The sequence below is a fragment of the Bubalus bubalis genome, chromosome 15, assembly GCF_019923935.1.
Source record: "Bubalus bubalis isolate 160015118507 breed Murrah chromosome 15, NDDB_SH_1, whole genome shotgun sequence".
NCBI classification, from domain to species: Eukaryota; Metazoa; Chordata; class Mammalia; order Artiodactyla; family Bovidae; genus Bubalus; species Bubalus bubalis.
This window is the reverse complement of record NC_059171.1, coordinates 65385165-65401962: the sequence shown is the minus strand read 5'-3', so window position 1 is coordinate 65401962 and position 16798 is coordinate 65385165. Positions and strand designations below refer to the sequence as shown.

Genomic DNA, 16798 nt, shown 5'->3' with positions numbered 1-16798 from the left:
CACTAAATTCTTAGCTTCCTTATCTAGCTTTACTTAACCGATGGCTTCTATTCAATTCCTATTGTGTGTCAGTCATTCGGTCGAGTCCGACTCTTTGCCACCCCATGGACTGTAGCCCACCAGGCTTCTCTGTCCATGGAATTCTCCAGGCAAGAATACTGGAGTGGATTGCCAGTCCCTTCTCCAGAGGAACTTCCCAACCCAGGGATCGAACCCTGGTCTCCTGCATCACAGGCAGATTCTTTACCGTTTGAGCTACAGGAAAGTCTGTATTTAATTCCTGTTGCTACCACTCATTTCAAAGAGCTGGAGCTAACTATGTCTCAGACTCTCAGCCATGGTGAAAACTGGTTACGTTCATGGTCCGTCCACTGGTGATAGTTACCTAATCCAAGATTGAATTTGGGTTTAGATAGATAGGGCTTCCCTGGTGGCTCAGATGGTAAAGAATCTCCCTGCAATGCAGGAGACCTGGGTTCGATCCCTGGGTCAGGGGGATCCCCTGGAGAAGGAATTGGCAACCCACTCCAGTATTCTTGCTTGGGAAATCCCATGGACAGAGGAGGCTGGCAGATTACAGTCCATGGGATCATAACAAATCAGACACAACTGAGTGACTAACACACATAATTTTATTTTTGAACTTTTAAAAATTAAATTAAAAAAAATTTTGGCTGTGCTGGGTCTTTATTGCTGCGTGCGGCTTTCCCTAGTTGTCCCCACAACCAGAGTAGCAGGGGCTACTCTCTAGTTGAGGTTCGCTGGCTTCCTTCATTGCAGAGCACAGGCTCTAGGTTCATGGGCTCAGTAGATGCCCCACGGCGTGTGGGATCTTCCCAGACCAGGGATCAAACCCGTGTCCTCTGCATTGGCAGGCAGATTCTTTACCAATGAACTACCAGAGAAGCCCACCACTGGGCTTTCTAACATAGCCTTTTCTTTTTTTTTTTTTTTGTATTTTTTTTTTATTTTTATTTTATTTTTAAACTTTACATAATTGTATTAGTTTTGCCAAATATCAAAATGAATCCGCCACAGGTATACATGTGTTCCCCATCCTGAACCCTCCTCCCTCCTCCCTCCCCATTCCATCCCTCTGGGTCGTCCCAGTGCACCAGCCCCAAGCATCCAGTATCGTGCATCGAACCTGGACTGGCAACTCGTTTCATACATGATATTTCACATGTTTCAATGCCATTCTCCCAAATCTTCCCACCCTCTCCCTCTCTCACAGAGTCCATAAGACTGTTCTATACATCAGTGTCTCTTTTGCTGTCTCGTACACAGGGTTATTGTTACCATCTTTCTAAATTCCATATATATGCGTTAGTATACTGTATTGGTGTTTTTCTTTCTGGCTTACTTCACTCTGTATAATAGGCTCCAGTTTCATCCACCTCATTAGAACTGATTCAAATGTATTCTTTTTAATGGCTGAGTGATACTCCATTGTGTACATGTACCACAGCTTTCTTATTCATTCATCTGCTGATGGACATCTAGGTTGCTTCCATGTCCTGGCTTAACATAGCCTTTTCTACATGCCAGGCATTGTTCGAAAAGCCTTAGATGTATGAACCCTCCAAACAACTGCGTGATGTATGTACCATTTCTAACAACCGCCTGAGGTAGGTACCCTTTCTACCTCTGAGGAAACAGAGGCACAGGGAAACCATGTAATTTGCCCACAGTCACACAGCTAGTATGAGCAGAGTTGGATCTGAGGCTAGGCCACGTGGCAAAGGACCACTATGTCATGCTTGTCTCCTAATAGACCTAAGCCTCTCTAGGGACAGAGCTCCAGCTCATTCATGTTTGTATCCTTACCAGCTACCATAGTGCAGGCACACAGTAAGGCTGAAACACATGTTGGGTCATTTGGATTCCCTTGGGAGGGCAGTCCACTGGCCACCTGCCCTGTCCCAGCTATATTCTGAGTTCATGAAGTCCCTTGAATTTGCAGCTGATCTCAAGTAGGTTGATGCCAGGCTGCAGGCTTCTCTTTTGTTTCATGCACAGAATACAAATTCAAGGGGGTATAGAGCTATGAATAATTTCTACTGGAGCAGACTTTTTCCATCTGGGGACCTGCGTTTTCAAGTAACTTGGATCCTCGAAACAGGAGGCTGGCAAATGCATTTTTAGCACCGTTTTCTGAGTCCAGTGGTGACTTGAAAGGCTTATCAAAGTGGGATGAAGGGACCAACATAACCCAGTGGTTCTCCCCGTGGATGAGTCTGTCCCCCTGGAGGACGTCTGACAACATCTGAAGATGTTTTTGGCTGTCACAACAGCGCGGGTTGGAGGGCACTACTGATATCTAGAGGGTAGAGGCCAGGGAGGGCACTGCTTTATCCTACAATGTGTGAGGATGATCCATCGTGACCAAGAGTTAGCCAGCCCCAAATGTCAATAGTGCTGAGGTTGACAAATCCCAGTGAGACGAGCGGCCCCCCACCCTGCATGTACAAGAGGTTCTAAAGAGGAAGCACTGCTCGACAATTAAATTAGGTTTTATGAGACTTTATTCCCAGAGAGCAGGCATCAATCACTGGGGAAAAAATAGAAGGGCGCCTTCTATGCCAAAGCTTTGTTTGGGCGCATATTCTGAGGCAGTGCTTTGAGAAGTAAGATCCTAAGGACCTCCTACCACGAAGCCACCAGGGAAGCTTATTAAAACGCAGATTCCAGGGCCTCCCTCAAACCCACTGTATTAGGCTCTCTTGGTGAGAATATGAGGGATCTATGGTTTTAGGATACCCCAAAGTCATTCGTGTGCACACTGACATTTTTCTTTCATTCTTCCAGAAATAGGGGAGATAAATTGGGGGGTGGGGGAGGAGTGTGGCAGACAAGACCATATGCATGGTGGTTTTTAAAAAGTTAACTAAAAATGCTCACATTCGAGTGTGGTTCCTTTAACTTCAGTCATCTGCACCACGCTGTCTTGAGTTATGTCGTAGACAAATACCACTCATTCTCTTTTCTTAATAAAAGAAATTGTTTTGCAAAGTCTAGCATCATTCTAAGCAGTAATACGTATCACAACAGGTTACAACATAACACAGGTTATCTTTTTTCCTATTACTCTTGAGAATATATACCTAACCACGAAAATGATCAATATCTGTCCAGGTCACTTAAAATCAGTATGAGGTACATGTAAGAGGCAGTGCCTTATGGCAGAGCAATTACCGTCTGCCAGGAGAATGCTGATAACAACGCCTGCAAGCTCTGTAAGGCAGACATGCATGGCTCTTCATTTGGAACCTCCTTTTCAGGCATGGATGACAACCCCTGATGCTTCCTGGAGGCGAAGGAACAGAGCGGGCAATGGCATATGCACCTGCTGGTGACATTGTGGCCTCATCCCCAGCTGCCAGCTCCCATCTCTGAGCCTTTGAAAACAACCAACTTAAACCCAGTACGGGGACAAAATGAAGGACCAATACATTTTGAGCCTCAGAAATTGGAACCCACACGTGTGATGAGCAGAAGTTATGCTCCAACCGTAAACTGGTCTCCACGATCATCTTTCCGTTCCCAGAGTGCCCCCTGCTTTTTAGGGGGTGGGGGACAGAGGGAAAAGCCTGATACACTGAAGACTACAAAACAATTCATGTCTCTGCAAAAAATCTGAACAAATATCCACTGTTTTTCACCAACATTTTTTCCCCAAAAGCCTAAACTTGATACAACATTAGTTTTATCTGGGCTCTGCGCCCAGCCCACCTTGCTACAAACGCAGCAAATACCGCATGGAATTATGAGTGCGCCTGTACTACCTAACACCACTTTATTTTTGTCTTTCCCTTCAATTTGCATCAAGCTGGCGGCATAATTTCCACCTCAAGTGAAAGCTCTTTGCCTTCGTTATTTCCTACTTGAAATACATTGATTTTCCATGTAAGTCAGGAGATGGGGAAGTGGCATGGGAGGTGTGACTGTGGAATTGGGTAAAGAGGAGGGAAAGACATCACATTCTAGACTCAGGTAAGACGGATGCAGACAGAGAAAGAAAAGAAAACACGTGAGAGCATTTCTTTTCGGGGACTCAGACAGGAGTGGTTCTGAATGAGGCCATAAATGGACACCCTCTTGCTCCAGCCTCATAAGCCTTGTTATTTAAGCAGCTCCTCTCTTTGTGCTGTTGGAAACCATGCCTGTTTGGCTCCAATAAGAAAGACAAGACAGGATATGAACAAATAGTTAACAACTAGGTTCCATGTATTGAGGGAAAATTCTTACTCCCATTGAGCAGGAGTGGGGAAGAAAAGCAGTGCAAATGTATGTCAGGAGTCTGGGGAGGGAGGTCCAAGAGAGGGGAGATATGTGTATACTTATAGCTGATTCACTTTGTTGTATTTCAGAAACCAACACAGCACTGTAAAGCAGCCATGTGTGTAATGTACGCTCAGTCGCTCAGTCGTGTCCAGCTCTTTGTGACTCCATGGACTATAGCCTGCCAGGCTCTTTTATGCATGGAATTTTCCAGGCAAGACTATTGGAGTGGGGTACCATTTTCTACTCCATGAGATCTTCCCGACCCAGGGATGGAACCCGCATTACCTGTGTCTTTTGCATCGGGAGGTGGATTCTTTACTACTCTGCCACCTGGGAAGCCTAAAAGCAACTTCGGTGGTGGTTGGTGGTTTACTCGCTAAGTTGTGTCTGGTTCTTGTGATCCCATGGACTGTAACCTGCTAGGCTCCTCTGTCCATAGGATTTCCCAGGCAAGAATACTGGAGTGGATTGCAACTATACTGCAATTAAAAAAAAAAATACGTCAGGGAGAAGTGCTCTCGGTGCTGTGGCAGAGGGTTAAGAGGCAGATGAGAGGGTCCATGTTGGAGATACAGGAAGACTGTAGCTCAGGGCAGGGAAGATAGAAATATCCAAGATGCTCCCAGCCCTCCAGCCCTCTGGGAATCTGGAATTCCATGAGGGTGTGGCTGAGAACCTGCACTCACAGGGTTTGGTACTTTGGACCCGGTAGGGATTTGGTACAGGTGTGCTGAGCTGGTACAGGTACAGGCTGTTCTGTGGATGGAACCCCCTAACCCTGGACACCCAGGACTTCTGTAAAATTGCGACATGATCCACGGAGTACTGGACAAGTCTGTGCAAAACCACTGCTCAACTGGAAGAACGAGGCTGGGAACAGGTCCTACTGGGCCGGGGCGGGTAGAGTAGCCTCAGGACCAGCTTGCCTGGGTGCGCATCCTGGCCGCGCATCCTGGCCGCTCTCCACGGAGTCACCTCCATGAGTGACATGGCTCCCCTGAACCTCGATTTTCTCATCTCTGAAAAAAGATCATGATAAGGGGGTCTGTCCCACAGGATCCTTGTGCAGCTTTAAGGGAGTTAAGACCAGAAAGTGCAGAGAACAGGGCTTGGCACGCAGAGCGCTAAATAAATGTCAGCTGCTCTCATTTTTCTGTGGGCAGGACAGATTGGGTTCATTTAGTCCTATTTAGACTAGAAGCAAAAAATGGCCTACAGTGTGCAGCCTGTGATGCAGGAAGGCAGGGAGGAAAAAAATCCAGAAGCAGGTTGATCAGGCTGTTCTGCCTTTGACATTGGGAATTCAAGCCTACAAACTCCACTCTTTTCAAAAGAATTGACTAAGTATCTTTTCATCCATTTTTAGATCCTTTTCTAAAAATGAATAGTTAGTAACATCACTATTACCACGATGGACAGTAGCACTTTTCTACTGATGGTTAACCACTACCACCACCATCGTCACCTGTTCCTGAGGCTTTTTCTACTGTTTCCTCATGTCCCATTTTTAAGTTTTCTTGATTGTTTACCAGAATGAAAAGAGCTTTGGAATAAAAAGGACCTGGCTTGCTAACTTCATAGCTGTGTGGCCTTGGGTGAGCCACGCCCCCTCTCTGAGCTTCAGTTTCCTCATCTGTAAAATGCATTTCTGATAACGACTGGGGATGACGACACGAAGTGCTTGGGAAGGGCTTGTCACATGCATGGAGCTGCTGAGTACACGGTGGCTTGTCGTCACAGTGCAGACAAGTCAGCGGGCACCCATCGCTGCCATCCCTTGGAATGAAGGTCCTGAAATGTACTGTTCACTTGAAGAGGATGGGCAGCCATGACGTTTCATGAGTTTAGGCTTCCAGGTTGAGCAACCTGAGATCTCAAAAAAGCCCAAACGTGGCCTTGCAGTGACTTGACCACCACACCTGGCAAGAGCACCCAACCTGTCCTCTGCATAGCGGATGGGGCTTATCCCTGCATCTAGACTGGTCATTTCCAGGTCCATACTCCCAGTTGTTCTGGTTAAACAGAATTGACTTGGGTTTGAGACAGGGGATTTCACCACTGATTAGCCTGAAGGAAAAACAAAGTCTTAGCTCTTTGTCAGGAAAACACAAAAACCACTCCATGTATGAGGCTGTGTCCTGGAATGAGAACCTGCTCTTTAGCTTTCTTGTTCTTTCAACAATCTACTTCAGTCAATGGAAATGAAATTGCTCCATTAAATTTCTAAATGTCTCATTAAAAAAACAAAACAAACAGACAAAATAAAAACCTCCCAGTCTGAAGGATATAAATCCCACATTGAATAGCGGGACATGACGTTTTCCAGAAACAATAGACTTGATTTTCAGAGTAAGAAATGTAATCATTAGGACCATCTCAGAATATCAGGGTTTTGCTGCACTTTTGAAGGAAAGAATAAAGCTATGGTGCTGGACAGCAGGGAGTCACAGTGGTTACCCTTGGAACAAGATTACTTAATTCTAGTGAACAACCCTCTCAGTATGTAATATATTATTCTCATTTCATAGATGACAAAACTGAGGCACAGTGAGGTCAGGAACTTGCTGAAGGTGATATAACCAGTGTATTTTAAAATCTATTCATTTATTTTTGGTTGCACTGTGTCTTCATTAACACGTGTGGGCTTTCTCTAGTTGCAGTAAGCAGGGGCTACTCTCTTACTGTGGAGCATAGGCTCTAGGGTGCACGGGCTTAGCTGCCTTGTGGGACCTTCCTGGACCAGGGATCGAACCCATTCCCCCGTATTGGCAGGTGGACTTTTAACCACTGAGTCACCAGGTAAGTCCCAGGACATCAGGTTTTAAAGCATGTTCCCATATGCTGACTATTTGAAAGGCCATCCAACCTTGTTAATTTCCTCTCCAACTCACTGCCATGGAAACAGACTCAGAGGGGTTAAACAACTTCCCTGAGGTCACACCCATTAACTCCTAATCCCAAGGCAGTCCTCTCCTTGATGTCCTGTAATCAAATCTACACAAAGCCGGGGGAGGGTGGAAGGAAGCTTCAGACATAAACAAAATTCTCTCCTTTCCTAGCACTGTGCTCAGACCTGGGGAGATAGTCCCTCACAGCAGAGCAGGGACTGGCTTCAGAGCCAGCCAAGTGGTGCTGCGACCCTGCCCAAGTGACTAACTGTCTCTGAGTCTTGGTGTCCTGGTCTATAAAATTGTGTAACAGGTGGCGCTAGTGGTAAAGAGGCCACCTGCCAATTCAGGAAATAGAGACTTGGGTTCCGTCCCTGGGTCAGGAAGATCCCCTGGAGGAGGACATGGCAACCCACTCCAGTATTCTTGCCTGGAGAATCCCATGGACAGAGGAGCCTGGCGGGCTGCAGTCCATGGTGTCACAAAGAGTCAGACACGACTGAAGCGACTTAGCACGCATGCATGCAGCGACTTTGCCTATTCATGGCTAGATCCCCAGTTGCATAATATTTGGCCATAGTAGATGCCCAATAAATGTTTTTTAAAAGCATGAATAGATAAATGAACCAAAAAAGCCCCACAGTGTTTCTGTAGGAATTAAACAAGACTCTGCATGCATGGTGCATAAAATGGAGAACAAGTGCTCAAAACATGCCAATCACCTCCATCATTGTGTCACAGGCGTTCATATTCATTATCTTGATTTATCCTCCCCAGAATCCCATGAAATAGGTCTGGCTATGCCCATTTGATGCAAAGGGAAACCAGAGAAGAGGGCAGAGAGTGAAAGAATTCTTAGACAAGAGCTCATTCATTTTAATAAAAATTCTACCTTCAATAAAAGGGTCATAGAAAAGAGCTATACAAGAGCTGTGGGAATTCGGCTTCGGATCCAGACTGGTGAGTGTTTCTGCCTCCCTCCTGAGTCCTCCTCCTTCGAGGGGGCATCCCAGGACCTGGTAGGGTGGGCCCCCCACCCCTGCATTCACCATTGGCCCCTCCTGTCTGCAGAGAGCTCCGGCCGAGACACTGAGTGCCCAGCTGTGCTCTTACTGACGATAAGAGTAATCCTAATGAATTACAGCCTGATGACTCACTGATTGCAGGAGAGAGAAAAATTAAGAGTGAGCTGATTGAAACTCTTAATAAAGCTTATTCTTTGGGGGAGGGTCTGACTTGGCAGGTGGGAGGACTGAGGATCTTCCTGGGATCTGATGGGAGATTTTTAAAGATGGTCCTGATGGTCACACTGCAGAAGACTCTCCTCTATGTATACACTGCTGCTACTGCTAAGTCACTTCAGTCGTGTCCGACTCTGTGCGACCCCATAGAAGGCAGCCCACCAGGCTCTCCCGTCCCTGGGATTCTCCAGGCAAGAACACTGGAGTGGGTTGCCATTTCCTTCTCCAACGCATGAAAGTGAAAAGTGAAAGTGCAGTCGCTCAGTCGCATATGACCCTCAGCGACCCCATGGACTGCAGCCCACCAGGCTCCTCTGTCCATGGGATTTTTCAGGCAAGAGGACTGGAGTGGGGTGCCACATACACTGGTTGGAGCATTTTTCACACAATCTCAAAACTGCCTGGCTGCTAGATTGTGGGCACCTACAGGGCACCCACCTTACTCCCTTGTTGCTCAACATCTAGCATCCTGAACATGTGTGTGTGTGTGTGTTAGTTATTCAGTCGGGTCTGACTCTTTGTGACCCCATGGACTGTAGCCCGCCAGGTTCCTCTGTCCATGGGATTTTTTAGGCAAGAATACTGGAGTGGGTTGCCATGCCCTTCTCCAGGAGATCTTCCCGACCCAGGGATTGAACCCAGGTCTCCCGATTGTAGGCAGATTCTTTACCATTTGAACCACCAGGTATGAAATGTCTGGTCCATACAGGAGACATAAGGAGTCTAGGTGCTAGTGAGATGAACAGCAAAACAGCAGAAAGAAGCAGGAAAAAAAAATGCTACAGGGTGAGAATACACAGATTTGTTTATGAATTCCAACTGTAAAAGGAAAATACAGAAATTGATTGCTGATACATGAGCCATGCAAAGCCAATTATGCTGGAAGTAATCCTGGCAGCCACACCCTCTTCCTGCGCAGCTCAGCAACCATCTCCTGCAGCGCTTCTGAAGAGAAGCCAGGTCCCCTGCAGAAGCCTCACCCCCAGGTGTCTCTTCCTCTGAAAGCGCCTTTCTCCACCTAATATAATTGCAAATGTCCTCGCCAGGGCTCACACCTCCCCTGTGATGCGGTTACTTTGGCTCTTCAGTCTGCCCCCACCTGTGTGTCTCCTTTAATGAGACAGGGGAGGGCAACAGGGAGACACATGTCAACATGAACTGTCATTTAATGCAGCTCCTTGGTGATGGCCCTGGGGAGAGGGACGAGAGAAATCAATGTGGGGGTGTTCAAAGACAATATGAGAATGAAGGACAGATGCTGAAGCTCCAATACTTTGGCCACCTGATGTAAAGAGCAGACTCATTGGAAAAGACTCTGATGTTGGGAGAGATTGAGGGCAGGAGAAGGGGACGACAGAGGATGAGATGGTTGGATGGCATCGTTAACTCAACGGACATGAGTTTGAGCAAGCTCTGGGAAATAGTGAAGGATGGGGAAGCCTGGAGTGCTGCAGTCCATGTGGTTGCAAAGAGTTGGACACAACTGAGCGACTGAACAAGAATATGAAGTCTTCTGGAATGGATGAAAAAAATGCCTCTCTGGATTTTCTGCCCTTGGTTGAGACTCAAAGTAGTGCCATTAACTCATTCAGAGCAGTGCCATTCAAGCACTTCTTGAGGACACTCTCTGTGTTAGGCAAGGTTCCAGACACAGAGAGGACCAGAAATGACCAGGACGATATCCAGGCCCTCATGTGGGTTTCTCTGTGAGTGAGTGGAGGACTAGGGTCAAGATAACTAAGATGGATTAAAAAAAAAAAAAAAAGGAGATGAGGCAGAACTGAGAAAGTGGCTTGAGAGAGAGGAATGCGGCTTTGCCTCCCATGCATGACATCACCGTATAAAGGATGGGAAGATGCAAGGTGGGGCAGCTGGAGGGAGTCCTCAGGACAATTCATTCTCGCACCTTCTGAAAGAGGCAAGTGGCTGTTTCTGGTCTCTGAAAGCAGCAGGCATTGATGCTGTCTGTGGGGCTGGAGGCGGCTCTTTGGGATCCTGGGTTGCTTATGCTCATTTAAGAGTGTGATGGCTGCTGCCGGGTCCTCATATTCCCCTTTGAACGGAGACCGCCTCTGGAGAAGCGGGGGTGGAGGGGGGACTTCTGCAGCTGGCTGGGAACCCGCCATGCAACTTTGGGCGAGAGAAGCAATCCAGGACCACCCAGGACGGAGGCCGGCTTCAGCTCTCAGGCTGGCCAGGGCCCGAGGGAAACACTGGTTGGCCTGGGTCACTGCTGCACACTACCCTGTGATGAACCCTGGTGGGCAAGCGGGGTAGAGGGTGGCAACACCCACAGGAAGAGACCCAGACACAGGGCGGGGGCTGTGGACAGGGGACGCTGGGAAAAACCTTCCTGAGCCCAGGCCACCAGCTCCAGGCAGCTCCAAAAAATGTGGCTCCTTGCCCTTTTCCTCTGTCTTCTTCTGACACTTTCTTTCTTCCCCCCCCTTTCATTTGTGTGTTTTCTTTTTTTAAAACGAAGATAACACTGGTTTATAACATCATATAGGTTTCATGTGTACAACATTATTATGTTTCCATTTCTGCATATCCTACAGGGTGCTCACTACCAAAATTTATTTTCCATTCATCACTCTACAGCTGATCCCTTTACCCTGCTACCCTTCCAGACCAAACGAAAACAAACACGGAGAAACAGAGTGGCTGTTACTAGAGGGGAAGGGATATTTTCATTTACTGATGCATTTCTTCCGTCCTCTTTCCTTCTATCCAGTTACACTCACCAATCACCCCCATTTCTCTTCCATTTCTCTCTCTCACACACACAACACACGACACACACACATGCGTGCACAACGACAGAGCACAACGTCAGGCTCAGGGGCCCAGCCGTTAATTAGATCTGAGTCACACCCTGCCTCCAGTGCCCTGTGATACAGCTCACACGACTGAGCCTCTCTGAGTGGCCATTTCCTTGTCTTATAAAATGAAGATGATGCTAGGACCTTCTTCCTAGGGCTGTGGTGGGGACCAAATCTCTAAGGCTCAACACTGTACCTTCTTGGACCTGAGTAAGTGCTGTTTGAGAGCTGCCGTTCCTTCTCGGGTCTTCTGTTAGAGCCACGCCCACAATAATGACAGCAAGAAAATTTTATGATGTGTTTGCTGCTCTGGAAGCACTCAGTAAGTGTTAGCTATTAGAATGAGCAATTTTGTTAATTCTGTTCTATATCATATTGCTCAAATTAACTTAAAAAATTCAGAGACTAATATTCAGGGCAGGGATCCCCCAGTGGCTCAGGGGTAAAGAATCTGACCTCAATGCAGGTGATATCAGTTCAGTCCCTGGGTTGGGAAGATCCCTTAGAGGAGAAAATGGCAAACCGTTCCCATATTTTTTGCCAGGAAAATGCCACGGACAGAGGAGCCTGACGGACTACAGGCTGTGGAGCTGCAAAGAGCTGGATGCAACTGAGTGACTAAGTATGTAATATTTAGGGCAGTTTTAGTTTTATAGAAAAAAATGTGCAGAAAGTAGAGTTTCCACATCCCTCCTCACCTCTCTTCCTCTAGTTTCTCCTACTATTAACATCCTGCACTAATATGGTTTGTTTGTCACAACTGATGAACCGATATTGATCCAACAAAACTGATCATTAACCGAAGTCCCCAGTTTACAGTGGGGTTCACGCTGTGTATTGTTCATTTAATGGATTTTGGCAAATCTGTGAGACACATGTCCACCATCACAGCCTCATACGGAGGACTGTTACCACCATACAACCCCCCTGTGCTCCCTCCCCGCCGCCCCTGGCAACCCCTGACCTTTCTGCTGTCCTATAGTTGTGCCTTTACCGGAACGTGCTAGAGCTGGCCTCATTCAATATGGAAGCACACTGGGTTGTCTTCTTTCACTTACTAAGATGCATTTAAGGTTCCTCCACGTGTTTTCTCGGCCTGAGAGCTCATTTCCTTGGGTGACTGAGTAACACCCCACTGTGTGGATAGGTACCTATAGAATGCCATTTCAGTGGCTTCCAATTTTTGGCACATGTTGCTTAACTTTTAATGGCATTTTTGTGCATATTAATTAAAAGAAATATTTTCCTGAAACTGGCAGCCTTTCAGACATGCTGCTATAAATGTATGCATACTTAACTCTTCATCGATGCCTTCCAAGTATATAGAGCAAGAAACTCCCGTATCAGGTGTAGACACCAGCAGAGCCCACCAGGCCACAAAGCCGATGCTCTGAACCACAGGATTTTACAACAGGCCTGAATAGGGTTAACCATTTCTCCCCAGCGTGGGATGTCTATATTCAAAATTAGGGTTTCTCCCGTAATTCATGCACCTCAGTGTTCATTGCATCTCATCAAAAGATACAGGCACCTCAGTGTTCACTGCAGTGCTATTAACTGTTCACTATTCACCGCAGCCAAGACATGGGAGCAAACTCAGTGTCTGCCAACAGGTGAACGGATAAAGAAGATGTCACTCAGACATACACGGACACACGCACCCACAATGGAATACTACACAACCACGAAGAAGAATGCAATAATGCCATTTGGAACAACATGGATGGACCTAGAGATTATCATACTATGTAAATCAGAGAAAGACAAATGTCATATGCTATCGCTTATACGTAGAATCTCAAAGAAAATGATACAAATTAACTTCTACTAGTAAACTAGTAGAAGACCCACAAACATAGAAAATGAACTTATGGTTATCAAAGGGGAAGGGGGGAGGGATATTAGGAATTGGGGCTTAACGTATACATGCTACTATATATAAGATATATAACCAATAAGTACCTACTTTATAGCACAGGGATATATTCTCAATATGTTATTATAATCTATAAGGGAAAGAATCTGTAAAAGAAAAAATACATAAAACCTGAATCCCTTTGCTGTACACGTGAAATTAACACAACATTGTAAATCAACTGCACTTCAATAAAATACAAGAAATAAAAGAAAGCATGTTATTCCAACTGAGAAAAAAAATCAGGATTTCTGAGCTTTGGCACAGTTGACACTTAGGTCAGCTAACTCCCTGTTGAGGGGGACATCCTGCGTGTTGTAGGGTGTTCAGCAGCATGCTGAAATCCTTCACCTAGTAGACGCCAGGAGCAGCCCCTCCAGCTGCGACAACTGACCATGTCTGCAGACCTTGCCTATGTCCTCTGGGGGGACAAAGCTGCCCTGCCTCCTCCCACTGCTGAAAAGCACTGTTTAAAATATGTTGTTATTGTCAGGGCTGCTACGATGAAGACTTTCAATGCCACTCCAAGCCTCCAATGCGACACCGCACCTCCTAAGAGGGGTCCTTCCTTTACTGAGCAGGACAAAGATGCCTCGGCCTCCTGATGGCTTCTGTATTTCATTCTTATTGGGTGTGTTTGCATGAATCACAGCCACATGCTGTCACTGTGCAGACAGGCCCCTGGGTGGTTCCTCTGGAAATGACAAATTCAACATCTCGGTGATGTGACGCTGTCCCTGACTTGCCAAGTACCATACTGCTCACAGCTCAGGCCTGTCTCCTGACTGCAATCCGGTGACATCTTCATGAGCCAGCGAGGTCTCAGCAGTGGAGTCCAGGCAGGCGAGAACACACCCTTCCCCTCACCCCAGCCTATTCATCAGCAGCTCCCATTGTCTCTTTCTCCAAAATATACCCTGAAATCTGACCGCTTCCCACTACTTTCCATCCTGGTTCAAGCTGCCATCGCCCCTCTGCCTGCTCTCCTGTTCTGGTGTCTGTTTTCCAACAATTCTACACTGCTTCAGGAAATGGCTCCACTCCAGTATTCTTGCCTGGAGAATCCCATAGACAGAGGAGCCTGGTGGGCTGCAGTCCATGGGGTCACAAAGAGTTGGATACCACTGAGTGTCACTTCACTTCAGGGAAATACTGAAAAATCTCACCCAGATCATATCACCCCCAGCTCCAGTGGTTCTGTGTTTTTTTGTTTTTCTGCAGTATTGTTACCCCTCTGTCTACCATCCTTGCCTCTATAATTGAAGGGGTGTCTTTAAGTGGAAATAGGAAGAATCACAGGTCGGCCATGTAAGGATCAGAAAAGCACACGGTCATGCAGAAAACCCTGCACACACCTGAAACTAACACAATATTGTAAATCAACTATGCTTTGATCAAAAAAAGAGAAGAGAAAAAGAAAAAAAAAAGCACAGGTGCTGGGCCCAATGCAGGTACCCCGCCAACCCCCCGTTATGTGCTGAATTTGCATGGCCACCTGCACCCGGGGTTTCCACTGCTTGCTTCTGGTTCCTTGAGTTTTCTCCGTGTTCCCACTACCACTCCTCCCACGAGGGCCAGGCTTCGTTCAGCATGGCCATCACACCTCAACACAACACCGCTGCAGTTTCACTCAGGCCCCACCTGGCCAGTCCCAAGGACTGGACCAGGGTGGCAGAAGTGGGCTTCAGGAAGAGGCAGGCACCCCCGGACTTGGGAGGGAAGGGAGAAATGCTAGGGGACCCAAGGTCCAGTTTTGCATACTGTCATTATTTCACAACTTGGGGCAGGTCACCACCCTTCAGAAAAGGGAAGAAAGAAAGTTTAAAAAAATTAATGAAGATTCTTGAGGGTGGAACAAAGGACCTTGTTCGCAGTGGTTGCAAAAAAAAAAAAAAAAAAAAAAAGCGCAAAGCTCATCCCTTGGCTTTGGAATTAAAAAGAGGGCTGTGTGGGTGCTTGAAGAAATATGCAAGGAAAGTTACTGTTTCCACTCACTCCTTTCAGGGAACAATAACCACAACAGGATAAGCCGTAGTGCAATGATTGTCTGTGTCTGAAACGTGTCCAAGGAAAGGAAAGATGAATCACACACGGAAGCCTGCTATCTCGGGAGCAGATTAAGACAATAAGCTAGCAATTTTGAGTCTGATTAGAAACGGCTCAAATCAGAACTTCCAGTTAAGGGTTTCAACAGGCTTCTAGTTTGACGGGGGCATGGGAGCAGAGAGGGAGATTGATTTAATTAAACCTAGTGCTTAATAGTGCTTAATTACGGAGAAGGCAGTGGCACCCCATTCCAGCACTCTTGCCTGGAAAACCCCATGGACGGAGGAGCCTGGTGGGCTGCAGTCCATGGGGTTGCTAAGAGTCGGACACAACTGAGTGACTTCACTTTCACTTTTTACTTTCATGCATTGGAGAAGGAAATGGCAACCCACTCCAGTGTTCTTGCCTGGAGAATCCCAGGGACAGGGGAGCCTGGTGGGCTGCCGTCTATGGGGTCACACAGAGTCGGACATGACTGAAGTGACTTAGCAGCAGCAGCAGCAGTGCTTAATTAAGTATTCTTCCATACAGACTATCTCCTTTCTGCATGGTCACTGCAAACATAGGTTCTCAGCACCATTGAATCTGCTGGCTGGAAGGTTTAAGGAGCTCAGGGAGGTTTCCATTAGCTATGTGAATACAGACCTTTTTCTCATGGTAAGTTACAGAGTGGTAGGAGGGGACTTAGGGATGGGACAGAAGCCCCTTCTCAGGAACTGCAGACAAGCAGAAAGGATCTTGATTTTGGGGTGAGGGAAACTGGCTTCTACTTCCCATGTGGCCTCTCTCTAGCAGGATGACCGTGGGCAAGTCACCCATCCCAGTGGACTCCAGAATGTGCTCATCACACTAGCCGTCTTTTGTGATTCCACTCCCATGCCCCCTAAGGATTTTGTCTCCAAACTACATTTACTAAGCTTCACTTCATTTCCAATAATGATTACTCAACATGCACATAGTAATAGCAAGATGCAGTATTTATCACAGGCTTCCTGTGTGCTTCAGGTACTGCGGTTCTAAGCGCACGATATGGATTAACTACTTAATTCTCAGAACAAGGTAATCACTATTATCTAAAAGGTAATCACTACTATCCCCATTTTACAGAGGTGCAAACAGAGGCACAGAAAAGGAAAGTAACTTCCCCAAGGTTGTGCTAAATCACTTCCATCGCGTCTGACTCTTTGCGATCCCATGGACTAGTAGCCTGCGAGGCTCCTCTGTCCATGGAACTCTCCAGGCGAGAATATTAAAGTGGGTTGCCACTGCCTTCTCCAGGGGATCTTCCTGATCCAGGGATTCAACCCTCGTCTCTTACGTCTCCTACGATGGCAGCTGGGTTCTTTACCACTAACGGCAACACAGACAGTAAATGGTGGAACTGAAATCTGGACCCATGATTTTGACTGAACACAGAGAAACAGTTTTAATCAGTGTCAGCCTTGACCTCTTTTGCCAAAATTTAACGGCTGCAGGCTTTGTTTTCTTATGTGTGGAACACAGGCACTCATCCGTGTTCTAACTACCCTTCACGAGTTGAAAGACTCTGCTGTCAAGGTGCTCAGAAAACTTTATAGATGGGAGAGGTGTCGGGTACGGGTG

General features: G+C 46.7%; 1 protein-coding gene across 14 annotated transcripts in view; it reads right to left on the bottom strand.

Moving 5' to 3' along the window:
• Positions 1-16798, bottom strand: part of ZHX2 (zinc fingers and homeoboxes 2) — a 188054-nt gene that overhangs the window by 69407 nt on the left and 101849 nt on the right. The window contains exon 3 of one of the 14 annotated variants that reach the window (XR_006545016.2): positions 9201-9523. The exons of 11 other annotated variants lie outside the window; for them this stretch is intronic. The gene's annotated coding sequence lies outside the window, so the exon portion shown is untranslated. Of the gene's footprint in view, positions 1-9200; positions 9604-9789; positions 13845-16798 lie in introns of those variants that run through there. 2 more of the 14 variants (XR_006545008.2, XR_006545019.2) reach the window with 2 other exon arrangements.